Source organism: Schistocerca piceifrons, unplaced genomic scaffold, assembly GCF_021461385.2.
Source record: "Schistocerca piceifrons isolate TAMUIC-IGC-003096 unplaced genomic scaffold, iqSchPice1.1 HiC_scaffold_618, whole genome shotgun sequence".
In the NCBI taxonomy this organism is placed as follows: Eukaryota; Metazoa; Arthropoda; class Insecta; order Orthoptera; family Acrididae; genus Schistocerca; species Schistocerca piceifrons.
In genome coordinates, this window is record NW_025728859.1 from 1 (window position 1) to 15,831 (window position 15,831).

Here is a 15,831-nt window from a genome sequence, read left to right on the forward strand (position 1 = left end):
AAACTGCAGCAACTAACTCAGTTTGAAGGAGAATGTGCTAACCAAGTTTGCCAGGAGGTCTTTGAAAACGACAAAACAGTACGAATCGGGCGGTATGCTCCGAAATACGATAGCGCCTATCGTTCTGCAGCGGCGTACAGCTCCAAATTCGATTTGTAATCATAAATTGATTCATTTGTCCTCCCGCAGACGTTTCTCGCGCTTGTGCTGTCAAATGGACCGCGACCCGAGCGGCAGCGAGCGGCAGTCGAGCAAAGTCGGGACAAGTCGGGACGGAAGGGGAGGCGACACGACAGGCGAGAATGCACCGCGCAAATTACGCAAATATCTGGAAGCGCGGCGCGCGTCAGGCAGGTGAGAAAGCTTCCGTCGGTCCAGCAGGACACCGCGCGCAAGCCCCGCGCCGGATGACAGGAACAAGGTGCGTCGCCAGCCAGTGTCGGAGGCCGCACGCACCAAACGAATGACAGGCGGTGCATCCAGCAGCTGTGTTGTGCGCCTCACCTTGGTTCGGCAGTCGCCTATGAGACGCCGAGGCGAGCGCGCACTCCGCGCCACCTTCGAGGTGGAAAGACATGCTTTGCGTCAAATGTGCCACGGAAAGCGGCGATTGCGTGTGTTGGGAGAAGAGGCGAACGCTTCTTCTGTGGCGCGGCTACAGTATAAGGACGCCAACGGCCATACCATGTTGAATACACCGGTTCTCGTCCGATCACCGAAGTTAAGCAACATCGGGCCCGGTTAGTACTTGGATGGGTGACCGCCTGGGAACACCGGGTGCTGTTGGCTCTATCTCATTTTTTTCATTTTTACGTCGCTGCACCTGCCAGTCCTCTTTTCATACTAACTTTCAGGTGTTGACAAAGATGCTTCCACAAGCATTTTAAACCACTGTATCAGACGTAAGATACGAAATTGCAGTAATGGACTCAGTTTGAGCAAGAATGCGCGAAAGAAGATTGCTAGAACGCCTCGGAAATAACAACACACTACGAATCGACAGATGAGTTTTGAAATACGTCAGGGCCTACTGTTTTGTAGCGGTGCTAAATTCCGCAAAGTAAATAAACAGAAACAAACAAACAAAAAAGAAGAAGAAGAAGAAGAAGAAAAATCTTCTGTTCTCGTCCGATCACCGAAGTGAAGCAGCAACGTTAGTACTCGGAAGGGTGAGCGCCTGGGAACTCTGGCTGTGTTCATTTTTCGCTTTTTAGTCGCTACTCCTGCCAGCCCTCTTTCCATACCACCTTTCTGTTGTGACAAAGAGACTTCCTTAAGCATTTTAAACGGCCGTAAGAAACGAAACTGCAGCAACTAACTCAGTTTGAAGGAGAATGTGCTAACCAAGTTTGCCAGGAGGTCTTTGAAAACGACAAAACAGTACGAATCGGGCGGTATGCTCCGAAATACGATAGCGCCTATCGTTCTGCAGCGGCGTACAGCTCCAAATTCGATTTGTAATCATAAATTGATTCATTTGTCCTCCCGCAGACGTTTCTCGCGCTTGTGCTGTCAAATGGACCGCGACCCGAGCGGCAGCGAGCGGCAGTCGAGCAAAGTCGGGACAAGTCGGGACGGAAGGGGAGGCGACACGACAGGCGAGAATGCACCGCGCAAATTACGCAAATATCTGGAAGCGCGGCGCGCGTCAGGCAGGTGAGAAAGCTTCCGTCGGTCCAGCAGGACACCGCGCGCAAGCCCCGCGCCGGATGACAGGAACAAGGTGCGTCGCCAGCCAGTGTCGGAGGCCGCACGCACCAAACGAATGACAGGCGGTGCATCCAGCAGCTGTGTTGTGCGCCTCACCTTGGTTCGGCAGTCGCCTATGAGACGCCGAGGCGAGCGCGCACTCCGCGCCACCTTCGAGGTGGAAAGACATGCTTTGCGTCAAATGTGCCACGGAAAGCGGCGATTGCGTGTGTTGGGAGAAGAGGCGAACGCTTCTTCTGTGGCGCGGCTACAGTATAAGGACGCCAACGGCCATACCATGTTGAATACACCGGTTCTCGTCCGATCACCGAAGTTAAGCAACATCGGGCCCGGTTAGTACTTGGATGGGTGACCGCCTGGGAACACCGGGTGCTGTTGGCTCTATCTCATTTTTTTCATTTTTACGTCGCTGCACCTGCCAGTCCTCTTTTCATACTAACTTTCAGGTGTTGACAAAGATGCTTCCACAAGCATTTTAAACCACTGTATCAGACGTAAGATACGAAATTGCAGTAATGGACTCAGTTTGAGCAAGAATGCGCGAAAGAAGATTGCTAGAACGCCTCGGAAATAACAACACACTACGAATCGACAGATGAGTTTTGAAATACGTCAGGGCCTACTGTTTTGTAGCGGTGCTAAATTCCGCAAAGTAAATAAACAGAAACAAACAAACAAAAAAGAAGAAGAAGAAGAAGAAGAAAAATCTTCTGTTCTCGTCCGATCACCGAAGTGAAGCAGCAACGTTAGTACTCGGAAGGGTGAGCGCCTGGGAACTCTGGCTGTGTTCATTTTTCGCTTTTTAGTCGCTACTCCTGCCAGCCCTCTTTCCATACCACCTTTCTGTTGTGACAAAGAGACTTCCTTAAGCATTTTAAACGGCCGTAAGAAACGAAACTGCAGCAACTAACTCAGTTTGAAGGAGAATGTGCTAACCAAGTTTGCCAGGAGGTCTTTGAAAACGACAAAACAGTACGAATCGGGCGGTATGCTCCGAAATACGATAGCGCCTATCGTTCTGCAGCGGCGTACAGCTCCAAATTCGATTTGTAATCATAAATTGATTCATTTGTCCTCCCGCAGACGTTTCTCGCGCTTGTGCTGTCAAATGGACCGCGACCCGAGCGGCAGCGAGCGGCAGTCGAGCAAAGTCGGGACAAGTCGGGACGGAAGGGGAGGCGACACGACAGGCGAGAATGCACCGCGCAAATTACGCAAATATCTGGAAGCGCGGCGCGCGTCAGGCAGGTGAGAAAGCTTCCGTCGGTCCAGCAGGACACCGCGCGCAAGCCCCGCGCCGGATGACAGGAACAAGGTGCGTCGCCAGCCAGTGTCGGAGGCCGCACGCACCAAACGAATGACAGGCGGTGCATCCAGCAGCTGTGTTGTGCGCCTCACCTTGGTTCGGCAGTCGCCTATGAGACGCCGAGGCGAGCGCGCACTCCGCGCCACCTTCGAGGTGGAAAGACATGCTTTGCGTCAAATGTGCCACGGAAAGCGGCGATTGCGTGTGTTGGGAGAAGAGGCGAACGCTTCTTCTGTGGCGCGGCTACAGTATAAGGACGCCAACGGCCATACCATGTTGAATACACCGGTTCTCGTCCGATCACCGAAGTTAAGCAACATCGGGCCCGGTTAGTACTTGGATGGGTGACCGCCTGGGAACACCGGGTGCTGTTGGCTCTATCTCATTTTTTTCATTTTTACGTCGCTGCACCTGCCAGTCCTCTTTTCATACTAACTTTCAGGTGTTGACAAAGATGCTTCCACAAGCATTTTAAACCACTGTATCAGACGTAAGATACGAAATTGCAGTAATGGACTCAGTTTGAGCAAGAATGCGCGAAAGAAGATTGCTAGAACGCCTCGGAAATAACAACACACTACGAATCGACAGATGAGTTTTGAAATACGTCAGGGCCTACTGTTTTGTAGCGGTGCTAAATTCCGCAAAGTAAATAAACAGAAACAAACAAACAAAAAAGAAGAAGAAGAAGAAGAAGAAAAATCTTCTGTTCTCGTCCGATCACCGAAGTGAAGCAGCAACGTTAGTACTCGGAAGGGTGAGCGCCTGGGAACTCTGGCTGTGTTCATTTTTCGCTTTTTAGTCGCTACTCCTGCCAGCCCTCTTTCCATACCACCTTTCTGTTGTGACAAAGAGACTTCCTTAAGCATTTTAAACGGCCGTAAGAAACGAAACTGCAGCAACTAACTCAGTTTGAAGGAGAATGTGCTAACCAAGTTTGCCAGGAGGTCTTTGAAAACGACAAAACAGTACGAATCGGGCGGTATGCTCCGAAATACGATAGCGCCTATCGTTCTGCAGCGGCGTACAGCTCCAAATTCGATTTGTAATCATAAATTGATTCATTTGTCCTCCCGCAGACGTTTCTCGCGCTTGTGCTGTCAAATGGACCGCGACCCGAGCGGCAGCGAGCGGCAGTCGAGCAAAGTCGGGACAAGTCGGGACGGAAGGGGAGGCGACACGACAGGCGAGAATGCACCGCGCAAATTACGCAAATATCTGGAAGCGCGGCGCGCGTCACGCAGGTGAGAAAGCTTCCGTCGGTCCAGCAGGACACCGCGCGCAAGCCCCGCGCCGGATGACAGGAACAAGGTGCGTCGCCAGCCAGTGTCGGAGGCCGCACGCACCAAACGAATGACAGGCGGTGCATCCAGCAGCTGTGTTGTGCGCCTCACCTTGGTTCGGCAGTCGCCTATGAGACGCCGAGGCGAGCGCGCACTCCGCGCCACCTTCGAGGTGGAAAGACATGCTTTGCGTCAAATGTGCCACGGAAAGCGGCGATTGCGTGTGTTGGGAGAAGAGGCGAACGCTTCTTCTGTGGCGCGGCTACAGTATAAGGACGCCAACGGCCATACCATGTTGAATACACCGGTTCTCGTCCGATCACCGAAGTTAAGCAACATCGGGCCCGGTTAGTACTTGGATGGGTGACCGCCTGGGAACACCGGGTGCTGTTGGCTCTATCTCATTTTTTTCATTTTTACGTCGCTGCACCTGCCAGTCCTCTTTTCATACTAACTTTCAGGTGTTGACAAAGATGCTTCCACAAGCATTTTAAACCACTGTATCAGACGTAAGATACGAAATTGCAGTAATGGACTCAGTTTGAGCAAGAATGCGCGAAAGAAGATTGCTAGAACGCCTCGGAAATAACAACACACTACGAATCGACAGATGAGTTTTGAAATACGTCAGGGCCTACTGTTTTGTAGCGGTGCTAAATTCCGCAAAGTAAATAAACAGAAACAAACAAACAAAAAAGAAGAAGAAGAAGAAGAAGAAAAATCTTCTGTTCTCGTCCGATCACCGAAGTGAAGCAGCAACGTTAGTACTCGGAAGGGTGAGCGCCTGGGAACTCTGGCTGTGTTCATTTTTCGCTTTTTAGTCGCTACTCCTGCCAGCCCTCTTTCCATACCACCTTTCTGTTGTGACAAAGAGACTTCCTTAAGCATTTTAAACGGCCGTAAGAAACGAAACTGCAGCAACTAACTCAGTTTGAAGGAGAATGTGCTAACCAAGTTTGCCAGGAGGTCTTTGAAAACGACAAAACAGTACGAATCGGGCGGTATGCTCCGAAATACGATAGCGCCTATCGTTCTGCAGCGGCGTACAGCTCCAAATTCGATTTGTAATCATAAATTGATTCATTTGTCCTCCCGCAGACGTTTCTCGCGCTTGTGCTGTCAAATGGACCGCGACCCGAGCGGCAGCGAGCGGCAGTCGAGCAAAGTCGGGACAAGTCGGGACGGAAGGGGAGGCGACACGACAGGCGAGAATGCACCGCGCAAATTACGCAAATATCTGGAAGCGCGGCGCGCGTCAGGCAGGTGAGAAAGCTTCCGTCGGTCCAGCAGGACACCGCGCGCAAGCCCCGCGCCGGATGACAGGAACAAGGTGCGTCGCCAGCCAGTGTCGGAGGCCGCACGCACCAACGAATGACAGGCGGTGCATCCAGCAGCTGTGTTGTGCGCCTCACCTTGGTTCGGCAGTCGCCTATGAGACGCCGAGGCGAGCGCGCACTCCGCGCCACCTTCGAGGTGGAAAGACATGCTTTGCGTCAAATGTGCCACGGAAAGCGGCGATTGCGTGTGTTGGGAGAAGAGGCGAACGCTTCTTCTGTGGCGCGGCTACAGTATAAGGACGCCAACGGCCATACCATGTTGAATACACCGGTTCTCGTCCGATCACCGAAGTTAAGCAACATCGGGCCCGGTTAGTACTTGGATGGGTGACCGCCTGGGAACACCGGGTGCTGTTGGCTCTATCTCATTTTTTTCATTTTTACGTCGCTGCACCTGCCAGTCCTCTTTTCATACTAACTTTCAGGTGTTGACAAAGATGCTTCCACAAGCATTTTAAACCACTGTATCAGACGTAAGATACGAAATTGCAGTAATGGACTCAGTTTGAGCAAGAATGCGCGAAAGAAGATTGCTAGAACGCCTCGGAAATAACAACACACTACGAATCGACAGATGAGTTTTGAAATACGTCAGGGCCTACTGTTTTGTAGCGGTGCTAAATTCCGCAAAGTAAATAAACAGAAACAAACAAACAAAAAAGAAGAAGAAGAAGAAGAAGAAAAATCTTCTGTTCTCGTCCGATCACCGAAGTGAAGCAGCAACGTTAGTACTCGGAAGGGTGAGCGCCTGGGAACTCTGGCTGTGTTCATTTTTCGCTTTTTAGTCGCTACTCCTGCCAGCCCTCTTTCCATACCACCTTTCTGTTGTGACAAAGAGACTTCCTTAAGCATTTTAAACGGCCGTAAGAAACGAAACTGCAGCAACTAACTCAGTTTGAAGGAGAATGTGCTAACCAAGTTTGCCAGGAGGTCTTTGAAAACGACAAAACAGTACGAATCGGGCGGTATGCTCCGAAATACGATAGCGCCTATCGTTCTGCAGCGGCGTACAGCTCCAAATTCGATTTGTAATCATAAATTGATTCATTTGTCCTCCCGCAGACGTTTCTCGCGCTTGTGCTGTCAAATGGACCGCGACCCGAGCGGCAGCGAGCGGCAGTCGAGCAAAGTCGGGACAAGTCGGGACGGAAGGGGAGGCGACACGACAGGCGAGAATGCACCGCGCAAATTACGCAAATATCTGGAAGCGCGGCGCGCGTCAGGCAGGTGAGAAAGCTTCCGTCGGTCCAGCAGGACACCGCGCGCAAGCCCCGCGCCGGATGACAGGAACAAGGTGCGTCGCCAGCCAGTGTCGGAGGCCGCACGCACCAAACGAATGACAGGCGGTGCATCCAGCAGCTGTGTTGTGCGCCTCACCTTGGTTCGGCAGTCGCCTATGAGACGCCGAGGCGAGCGCGCACTCCGCGCCACCTTCGAGGTGGAAAGACATGCTTTGCGTCAAATGTGCCACGGAAAGCGGCGATTGCGTGTGTTGGGAGAAGAGGCGAACGCTTCTTCTGTGGCGCGGCTACAGTATAAGGACGCCAACGGCCATACCATGTTGAATACACCGGTTCTCGTCCGATCACCGAAGTTAAGCAACATCGGGCCCGGTTAGTACTTGGATGGGTGACCGCCTGGGAACACCGGGTGCTGTTGGCTCTATCTCATTTTTTTCATTTTTACGTCGCTGCACCTGCCAGTCCTCTTTTCATACTAACTTTCAGGTGTTGACAAAGATGCTTCCACAAGCATTTTAAACCACTGTATCAGACGTAAGATACGAAATTGCAGTAATGGACTCAGTTTGAGCAAGAATGCGCGAAAGAAGATTGCTAGAACGCCTCGGAAATAACAACACACTACGAATCGACAGATGAGTTTTGAAATACGTCAGGGCCTACTGTTTTGTAGCGGTGCTAAATTCCGCAAAGTAAATAAACAGAAACAAACAAACAAAAAAGAAGAAGAAGAAGAAGAAGAAGAAAAATCTTCTGTTCTCGTCCGATCACCGAAGTGAAGCAGCAACGTTAGTACTCGGAAGGGTGAGCGCCTGGGAACTCTGGCTGTGTTCATTTTTCGCTTTTTAGTCGCTACTCCTGCCAGCCCTCTTTCCATACCACCTTTCTGTTGTGACAAAGAGACTTCCTTAAGCATTTTAAACGGCCGTAAGAAACGAAACTGCAGCAACTAACTCAGTTTGAAGGAGAATGTGCTAACCAAGTTTGCCAGGAGGTCTTTGAAAACGACAAAACAGTACGAATCGGGCGGTATGCTCCGAAATACGATAGCGCCTATCGTTCTGCAGCGGCGTACAGCTCCAAATTCGATTTGTAATCATAAATTGATTCATTTGTCCTCCCGCAGACGTTTCTCGCGCTTGTGCTGTCAAATGGACCGCGACCCGAGCGGCAGCGAGCGGCAGTCGAGCAAAGTCGGGACAAGTCGGGACGGAAGGGGAGGCGACACGACAGGCGAGAATGCACCGCGCAAATTACGCAAATATCTGGAAGCGCGGCGCGCGTCAGGCAGGTGAGAAAGCTTCCGTCGGTCCAGCAGGACACCGCGCGCAAGCCCCGCGCCGGATGACAGGAACAAGGTGCGTCGCCAGCCAGTGTCGGAGGCCGCACGCACCAACGAATGACAGGCGGTGCATCCAGCAGCTGTGTTGTGCGCCTCACCTTGGTTCGGCAGTCGCCTATGAGACGCCGAGGCGAGCGCGCACTCCGCGCCACCTTCGAGGTGGAAAGACATGCTTTGCGTCAAATGTGCCACGGAAAGCGGCGATTGCGTGTGTTGGGAGAAGAGGCGAACGCTTCTTCTGTGGCGCGGCTACAGTATAAGGACGCCAACGGCCATACCATGTTGAATACACCGGTTCTCGTCCGATCACCGAAGTTAAGCAACATCGGGCCCGGTTAGTACTTGGATGGGTGACCGCCTGGGAACACCGGGTGCTGTTGGCTCTATCTCATTTTTTTCATTTTTACGTCGCTGCACCTGCCAGTCCTCTTTTCATACTAACTTTCAGGTGTTGACAAAGATGCTTCCACAAGCATTTTAAACCACTGTATCAGACGTAAGATACGAAATTGCAGTAATGGACTCAGTTTGAGCAAGAATGCGCGAAAGAAGATTGCTAGAACGCCTCGGAAATAACAACACACTACGAATCGACAGATGAGTTTTGAAATACGTCAGGGCCTACTGTTTTGTAGCGGTGCTAAATTCCGCAAAGTAAATAAACAGAAACAAACAAACAAAAAAGAAGAAGAAGAAGAAGAAGAAGAAAAATCTTCTGTTCTCGTCCGATCACCGAAGTGAAGCAGCAACGTTAGTACTCGGAAGGGTGAGCGCCTGGGAACTCTGGCTGTGTTCATTTTTCGCTTTTTAGTCGCTACTCCTGCCAGCCCTCTTTCCATACCACCTTTCTGTTGTGACAAAGAGACTTCCTTAAGCATTTTAAACGGCCGTAAGAAACGAAACTGCAGCAACTAACTCAGTTTGAAGGAGAATGTGCTAACCAAGTTTGCCAGGAGGTCTTTGAAAACGACAAAACAGTACGAATCGGGCGGTATGCTCCGAAATACGATAGCGCCTATCGTTCTGCAGCGGCGTACAGCTCCAAATTCGATTTGTAATCATAAATTGATTCATTTGTCCTCCCGCAGACGTTTCTCGCGCTTGTGCTGTCAAATGGACCGCGACCCGAGCGGCAGCGAGCGGCAGTCGAGCAAAGTCGGGACAAGTCGGGACGGAAGGGGAGGCGACACGACAGGCGAGAATGCACCGCGCAAATTACGCAAATATCTGGAAGCGCGGCGCGCGTCAGGCAGGTGAGAAAGCTTCCGTCGGTCCAGCAGGACACCGCGCGCAAGCCCCGCGCCGGATGACAGGAACAAGGTGCGTCGCCAGCCAGTGTCGGAGGCCGCACGCACCAACGAATGACAGGCGGTGCATCCAGCAGCTGTGTTGTGCGCCTCACCTTGGTTCGGCAGTCGCCTATGAGACGCCGAGGCGAGCGCGCACTCCGCGCCACCTTCGAGGTGGAAAGACATGCTTTGCGTCAAATGTGCCACGGAAAGCGGCGATTGCGTGTGTTGGGAGAAGAGGCGAACGCTTCTTCTGTGGCGCGGCTACAGTATAAGGACGCCAACGGCCATACCATGTTGAATACACCGGTTCTCGTCCGATCACCGAAGTTAAGCAACATCGGGCCCGGTTAGTACTTGGATGGGTGACCGCCTGGGAACACCGGGTGCTGTTGGCTCTATCTCATTTTTTTCATTTTTACGTCGCTGCACCTGCCAGTCCTCTTTTCATACTAACTTTCAGGTGTTGACAAAGATGCTTCCACAAGCATTTTAAACCACTGTATCAGACGTAAGATACGAAATTGCAGTAATGGACTCAGTTTGAGCAAGAATGCGCGAAAGAAGATTGCTAGAACGCCTCGGAAATAACAACACACTACGAATCGACAGATGAGTTTTGAAATACGTCAGGGCCTACTGTTTTGTAGCGGTGCTAAATTCCGCAAAGTAAATAAACAGAAACAAACAAACAAAAAAGAAGAAGAAGAAGAAGAAGAAAAATCTTCTGTTCTCGTCCGATCACCGAAGTGAAGCAGCAACGTTAGTACTCGGAAGGGTGAGCGCCTGGGAACTCTGGCTGTGTTCATTTTTCGCTTTTTAGTCGCTACTCCTGCCAGCCCTCTTTCCATACCACCTTTCTGTTGTGACAAAGAGACTTCCTTAAGCATTTTAAACGGCCGTAAGAAACGAAACTGCAGCAACTAACTCAGTTTGAAGGAGAATGTGCTAACCAAGTTTGCCAGGAGGTCTTTGAAAACGACAAAACAGTACGAATCGGGCGGTATGCTCCGAAATACGATAGCGCCTATCGTTCTGCAGCGGCGTACAGCTCCAAATTCGATTTGTAATCATAAATTGATTCATTTGTCCTCCCGCAGACGTTTCTCGCGCTTGTGCTGTCAAATGGACCGCGACCCGAGCGGCAGCGAGCGGCAGTCGAGCAAAGTCGGGACAAGTCGGGACGGAAGGGGAGGCGACACGACAGGCGAGAATGCACCGCGCAAATTACGCAAATATCTGGAAGCGCGGCGCGCGTCAGGCAGGTGAGAAAGCTTCCGTCGGTCCAGCAGGACACCGCGCGCAAGCCCCGCGCCGGATGACAGGAACAAGGTGCGTCGCCAGCCAGTGTCGGAGGCCGCACGCACCAAACGAATGACAGGCGGTGCATCCAGCAGCTGTGTTGTGCGCCTCACCTTGGTTCGGCAGTCGCCTATGAGACGCCGAGGCGAGCGCGCACTCCGCGCCACCTTCGAGGTGGAAAGACATGCTTTGCGTCAAATGTGCCACGGAAAGCGGCGATTGCGTGTGTTGGGAGAAGAGGCGAACGCTTCTTCTGTGGCGCGGCTACAGTATAAGGACGCCAACGGCCATACCATGTTGAATACACCGGTTCTCGTCCGATCACCGAAGTTAAGCAACATCGGGCCCGGTTAGTACTTGGATGGGTGACCGCCTGGGAACACCGGGTGCTGTTGGCTCTATCTCATTTTTTTCATTTTTACGTCGCTGCACCTGCCAGTCCTCTTTTCATACTAACTTTCAGGTGTTGACAAAGATGCTTCCACAAGCATTTTAAACCACTGTATCAGACGTAAGATACGAAATTGCAGTAATGGACTCAGTTTGAGCAAGAATGCGCGAAAGAAGATTGCTAGAACGCCTCGGAAATAACAACACACTACGAATCGACAGATGAGTTTTGAAATACGTCAGGGCCTACTGTTTTGTAGCGGTGCTAAATTCCGCAAAGTAAATAAACAGAAACAAACAAACAAAAAAGAAGAAGAAGAAGAAGAAGAAAAATCTTCTGTTCTCGTCCGATCACCGAAGTGAAGCAGCAACGTTAGTACTCGGAAGGGTGAGCGCCTGGGAACTCTGGCTGTGTTCATTTTTCGCTTTTTAGTCGCTACTCCTGCCAGCCCTCTTTCCATACCACCTTTCTGTTGTGACAAAGAGACTTCCTTAAGCATTTTAAACGGCCGTAAGAAACGAAACTGCAGCAACTAACTCAGTTTGAAGGAGAATGTGCTAACCAAGTTTGCCAGGAGGTCTTTGAAAACGACAAAACAGTACGAATCGGGCGGTATGCTCCGAAATACGATAGCGCCTATCGTTCTGCAGCGGCGTACAGCTCCAAATTCGATTTGTAATCATAAATTGATTCATTTGTCCTCCCGCAGACGTTTCTCGCGCTTGTGCTGTCAAATGGACCGCGACCCGAGCGGCAGCGAGCGGCAGTCGAGCAAAGTCGGGACAAGTCGGGACGGAAGGGGAGGCGACACGACAGGCGAGAATGCACCGCGCAAATTACGCAAATATCTGGAAGCGCGGCGCGCGTCAGGCAGGTGAGAAAGCTTCCGTCGGTCCAGCAGGACACCGCGCGCAAGCCCCGCGCCGGATGACAGGAACAAGGTGCGTCGCCAGCCAGTGTCGGAGGCCGCACGCACCAAACGAATGACAGGCGGTGCATCCAGCAGCTGTGTTGTGCGCCTCACCTTGGTTCGGCAGTCGCCTATGAGACGCCGAGGCGAGCGCGCACTCCGCGCCACCTTCGAGGTGGAAAGACATGCTTTGCGTCAAATGTGCCACGGAAAGCGGCGATTGCGTGTGTTGGGAGAAGAGGCGAACGCTTCTTCTGTGGCGCGGCTACAGTATAAGGACGCCAACGGCCATACCATGTTGAATACACCGGTTCTCGTCCGATCACCGAAGTTAAGCAACATCGGGCCCGGTTAGTACTTGGATGGGTGACCGCCTGGGAACACCGGGTGCTGTTGGCTCTATCTCATTTTTTTCATTTTTACGTCGCTGCACCTGCCAGTCCTCTTTTCATACTAACTTTCAGGTGTTGACAAAGATGCTTCCACAAGCATTTTAAACCACTGTATCAGACGTAAGATACGAAATTGCAGTAATGGACTCAGTTTGAGCAAGAATGCGCGAAAGAAGATTGCTAGAACGCCTCGGAAATAACAACACACTACGAATCGACAGATGAGTTTTGAAATACGTCAGGGCCTACTGTTTTGTAGCGGTGCTAAATTCCGCAAAGTAAATAAACAGAAACAAACAAACAAAAAAGAAGAAGAAGAAGAAGAAGAAAAATCTTCTGTTCTCGTCCGATCACCGAAGTGAAGCAGCAACGTTAGTACTCGGAAGGGTGAGCGCCTGGGAACTCTGGCTGTGTTCATTTTTCGCTTTTTAGTCGCTACTCCTGCCAGCCCTCTTTCCATACCACCTTTCTGTTGTGACAAAGAGACTTCCTTAAGCATTTTAAACGGCCGTAAGAAACGAAACTGCAGCAACTAACTCAGTTTGAAGGAGAATGTGCTAACCAAGTTTGCCAGGAGGTCTTTGAAAACGACAAAACAGTACGAATCGGGCGGTATGCTCCGAAATACGATAGCGCCTATCGTTCTGCAGCGGCGTACAGCTCCAAATTCGATTTGTAATCATAAATTGATTCATTTGTCCTCCCGCAGACGTTTCTCGCGCTTGTGCTGTCAAATGGACCGCGACCCGAGCGGCAGCGAGCGGCAGTCGAGCAAAGTCGGGACAAGTCGGGACGGAAGGGGAGGCGACACGACAGGCGAGAATGCACCGCGCAAATTACGCAAATATCTGGAAGCGCGGCGCGCGTCAGGCAGGTGAGAAAGCTTCCGTCGGTCCAGCAGGACACCGCGCGCAAGCCCCGCGCCGGATGACAGGAACAAGGTGCGTCGCCAGCCAGTGTCGGAGGCCGCACGCACCAAACGAATGACAGGCGGTGCATCCAGCAGCTGTGTTGTGCGCCTCACCTTGGTTCGGCAGTCGCCTATGAGACGCCGAGGCGAGCGCGCACTCCGCGCCACCTTCGAGGTGGAAAGACATGCTTTGCGTCAAATGTGCCACGGAAAGCGGCGATTGCGTGTGTTGGGAGAAGAGGCGAACGCTTCTTCTGTGGCGCGGCTACAGTATAAGGACGCCAACGGCCATACCATGTTGAATACACCGGTTCTCGTCCGATCACCGAAGTTAAGCAACATCGGGCCCGGTTAGTACTTGGATGGGTGACCGCCTGGGAACACCGGGTGCTGTTGGCTCTATCTCATTTTTTTCATTTTTACGTCGCTGCACCTGCCAGTCCTCTTTTCATACTAACTTTCAGGTGTTGACAAAGATGCTTCCACAAGCATTTTAAACCACTGTATCAGACGTAAGATACGAAATTGCAGTAATGGACTCAGTTTGAGCAAGAATGCGCGAAAGAAGATTGCTAGAACGCCTCGGAAATAACAACACACTACGAATCGACAGATGAGTTTTGAAATACGTCAGGGCCTACTGTTTTGTAGCGGTGCTAAATTCCGCAAAGTAAATAAACAGAAACAAACAAACAAAAAAGAAGAAGAAGAAGAAGAAGAAAAATCTTCTGTTCTCGTCCGATCACCGAAGTGAAGCAGCAACGTTAGTACTCGGAAGGGTGAGCGCCTGGGAACTCTGGCTGTGTTCATTTTTCGCTTTTTAGTCGCTACTCCTGCCAGCCCTCTTTCCATACCACCTTTCTGTTGTGACAAAGAGACTTCCTTAAGCATTTTAAACGGCCGTAAGAAACGAAACTGCAGCAACTAACTCAGTTTGAAGGAGAATGTGCTAACCAAGTTTGCCAGGAGGTCTTTGAAAACGACAAAACAGTACGAATCGGGCGGTATGCTCCGAAATACGATAGCGCCTATCGTTCTGCAGCGGCGTACAGCTCCAAATTCGATTTGTAATCATAAATTGATTCATTTGTCCTCCCGCAGACGTTTCTCGCGCTTGTGCTGTCAAATGGACCGCGACCCGAGCGGCAGCGAGCGGCAGTCGAGCAAAGTCGGGACAAGTCGGGACGGAAGGGGAGGCGACACGACAGGCGAGAATGCACCGCGCAAATTACGCAAATATCTGGAAGCGCGGCGCGCGTCAGGCAGGTGAGAAAGCTTCCGTCGGTCCAGCAGGACACCGCGCGCAAGCCCCGCGCCGGATGACAGGAACAAGGTGCGTCGCCAGCCAGTGTCGGAGGCCGCACGCACCAACGAATGACAGGCGGTGCATCCAGCAGCTGTGTTGTGCGCCTCACCTTGGTTCGGCAGTCGCCTATGAGACGCCGAGGCGAGCGCGCACTCCGCGCCACCTTCGAGGTGGAAAGACATGCTTTGCGTCAAATGTGCCACGGAAAGCGGCGATTGCGTGTGTTGGGAGAAGAGGCGAACGCTTCTTCTGTGGCGCGGCTACAGTATAAGGACGCCAACGGCCATACCATGTTGAATACACCGGTTCTCGTCCGATCACCGAAGTTAAGCAACATCGGGCCCGGTTAGTACTTGGATGGGTGACCGCCTGGGAACACCGGGTGCTGTTGGCTCTATCTCATTTTTTTCATTTTTACGTCGCTGCACCTGCCAGTCCTCTTTTCATACTAACTTTCAGGTGTTGACAAAGATGCTTCCACAAGCATTTTAAACCACTGTATCAGACGTAAGATACGAAATTGCAGTAATGGACTCAGTTTGAGCAAGAATGCGCGAAAGAAGATTGCTAGAACGCCTCGGAAATAACAACACACTACGAATCGACAGATGAGTTTTGAAATACGTCAGGGCCTACTGTTTTGTAGCGGTGCTAAATTCCGCAAAGTAAATAAACAGAAACAAACAAACAAAAAAGAAGAAGAAGAAGAAGAAGAAAAATCTTCTGTTCTCGTCCGATCACCGAAGTGAAGCAGCAACGTTAGTACTCGGAAGGGTGAGCGCCTGGGAACTCTGGCTGTGTTCATTTTTCGCTTTTTAGTCGCTACTCCTGCCAGCCCTCTTTCCATACCACCTTTCTGTTGTGACAAAGAGACTTCCTTAAGCATTTTAAACGGCCGTAAGAAACGAAACTGCAGCAACTAACTCAGTTTGAAGGAGAATGTGCTAACCAAGTTTGCCAGGAGGTCTTTGAAAACGACAAAACAGTACGAATCGGGCGGTATGCTCCGAAATACGATAGCGCCTATCGTTCTGCAGCGGCGTACAGCTCCAAATTCGATTTGTAATCATAAATTGATTCATTTGTCCTCCCGCAGACGTTTCTCGCGCTTG

General features: G+C 51.3%; 12 non-coding genes across 12 annotated transcripts; all 12 read left to right on the forward strand.

The window, feature by feature from the left end:
* Window positions 1-670: 670 nt before the first annotated feature.
* LOC124763349 lies at window positions 671-789 on the forward strand. Its single transcript, XR_007012637.1, has one exon. It is a non-coding gene; the product is annotated as a 5S ribosomal RNA (ribosomal RNA).
* A 1,183-nt stretch (window positions 790-1,972) lies between these two features.
* On the forward strand, window positions 1,973-2,091 carry LOC124763361. Its single transcript, XR_007012648.1, has one exon. It is a non-coding gene; the product is annotated as a 5S ribosomal RNA (ribosomal RNA).
* Window positions 2,092-3,274: 1,183 nt separating this feature from the next.
* LOC124763373 lies at window positions 3,275-3,393 on the forward strand. The gene has a single exon (XR_007012659.1). It is a non-coding gene; the product is annotated as a 5S ribosomal RNA (ribosomal RNA).
* A 1,183-nt stretch (window positions 3,394-4,576) lies between these two features.
* LOC124763383 lies at window positions 4,577-4,695 on the forward strand. The gene has a single exon (XR_007012668.1). It is a non-coding gene; the product is annotated as a 5S ribosomal RNA (ribosomal RNA).
* Window positions 4,696-5,877: 1,182 nt separating this feature from the next.
* Window positions 5,878-5,996, forward strand: LOC124763384. The gene has a single exon (XR_007012669.1). It is a non-coding gene; the product is annotated as a 5S ribosomal RNA (ribosomal RNA).
* Window positions 5,997-7,179: 1,183 nt separating this feature from the next.
* Window positions 7,180-7,298, forward strand: LOC124763350. Its single transcript, XR_007012638.1, has one exon. It is a non-coding gene; the product is annotated as a 5S ribosomal RNA (ribosomal RNA).
* Window positions 7,299-8,483: 1,185 nt separating this feature from the next.
* LOC124763351 lies at window positions 8,484-8,602 on the forward strand. Its single transcript, XR_007012639.1, has one exon. It is a non-coding gene; the product is annotated as a 5S ribosomal RNA (ribosomal RNA).
* Window positions 8,603-9,787: 1,185 nt separating this feature from the next.
* LOC124763352 lies at window positions 9,788-9,906 on the forward strand. Its single transcript, XR_007012640.1, has one exon. It is a non-coding gene; the product is annotated as a 5S ribosomal RNA (ribosomal RNA).
* A 1,183-nt stretch (window positions 9,907-11,089) lies between these two features.
* LOC124763354 lies at window positions 11,090-11,208 on the forward strand. The gene has a single exon (XR_007012641.1). It is a non-coding gene; the product is annotated as a 5S ribosomal RNA (ribosomal RNA).
* A 1,183-nt stretch (window positions 11,209-12,391) lies between these two features.
* On the forward strand, window positions 12,392-12,510 carry LOC124763355. Its single transcript, XR_007012642.1, has one exon. It is a non-coding gene; the product is annotated as a 5S ribosomal RNA (ribosomal RNA).
* Window positions 12,511-13,693: 1,183 nt separating this feature from the next.
* On the forward strand, window positions 13,694-13,812 carry LOC124763356. The gene has a single exon (XR_007012643.1). It is a non-coding gene; the product is annotated as a 5S ribosomal RNA (ribosomal RNA).
* A 1,182-nt stretch (window positions 13,813-14,994) lies between these two features.
* Window positions 14,995-15,113, forward strand: LOC124763357. The gene has a single exon (XR_007012644.1). It is a non-coding gene; the product is annotated as a 5S ribosomal RNA (ribosomal RNA).
* The last annotated feature ends 718 nt before the right edge of the window (window positions 15,114-15,831 follow it).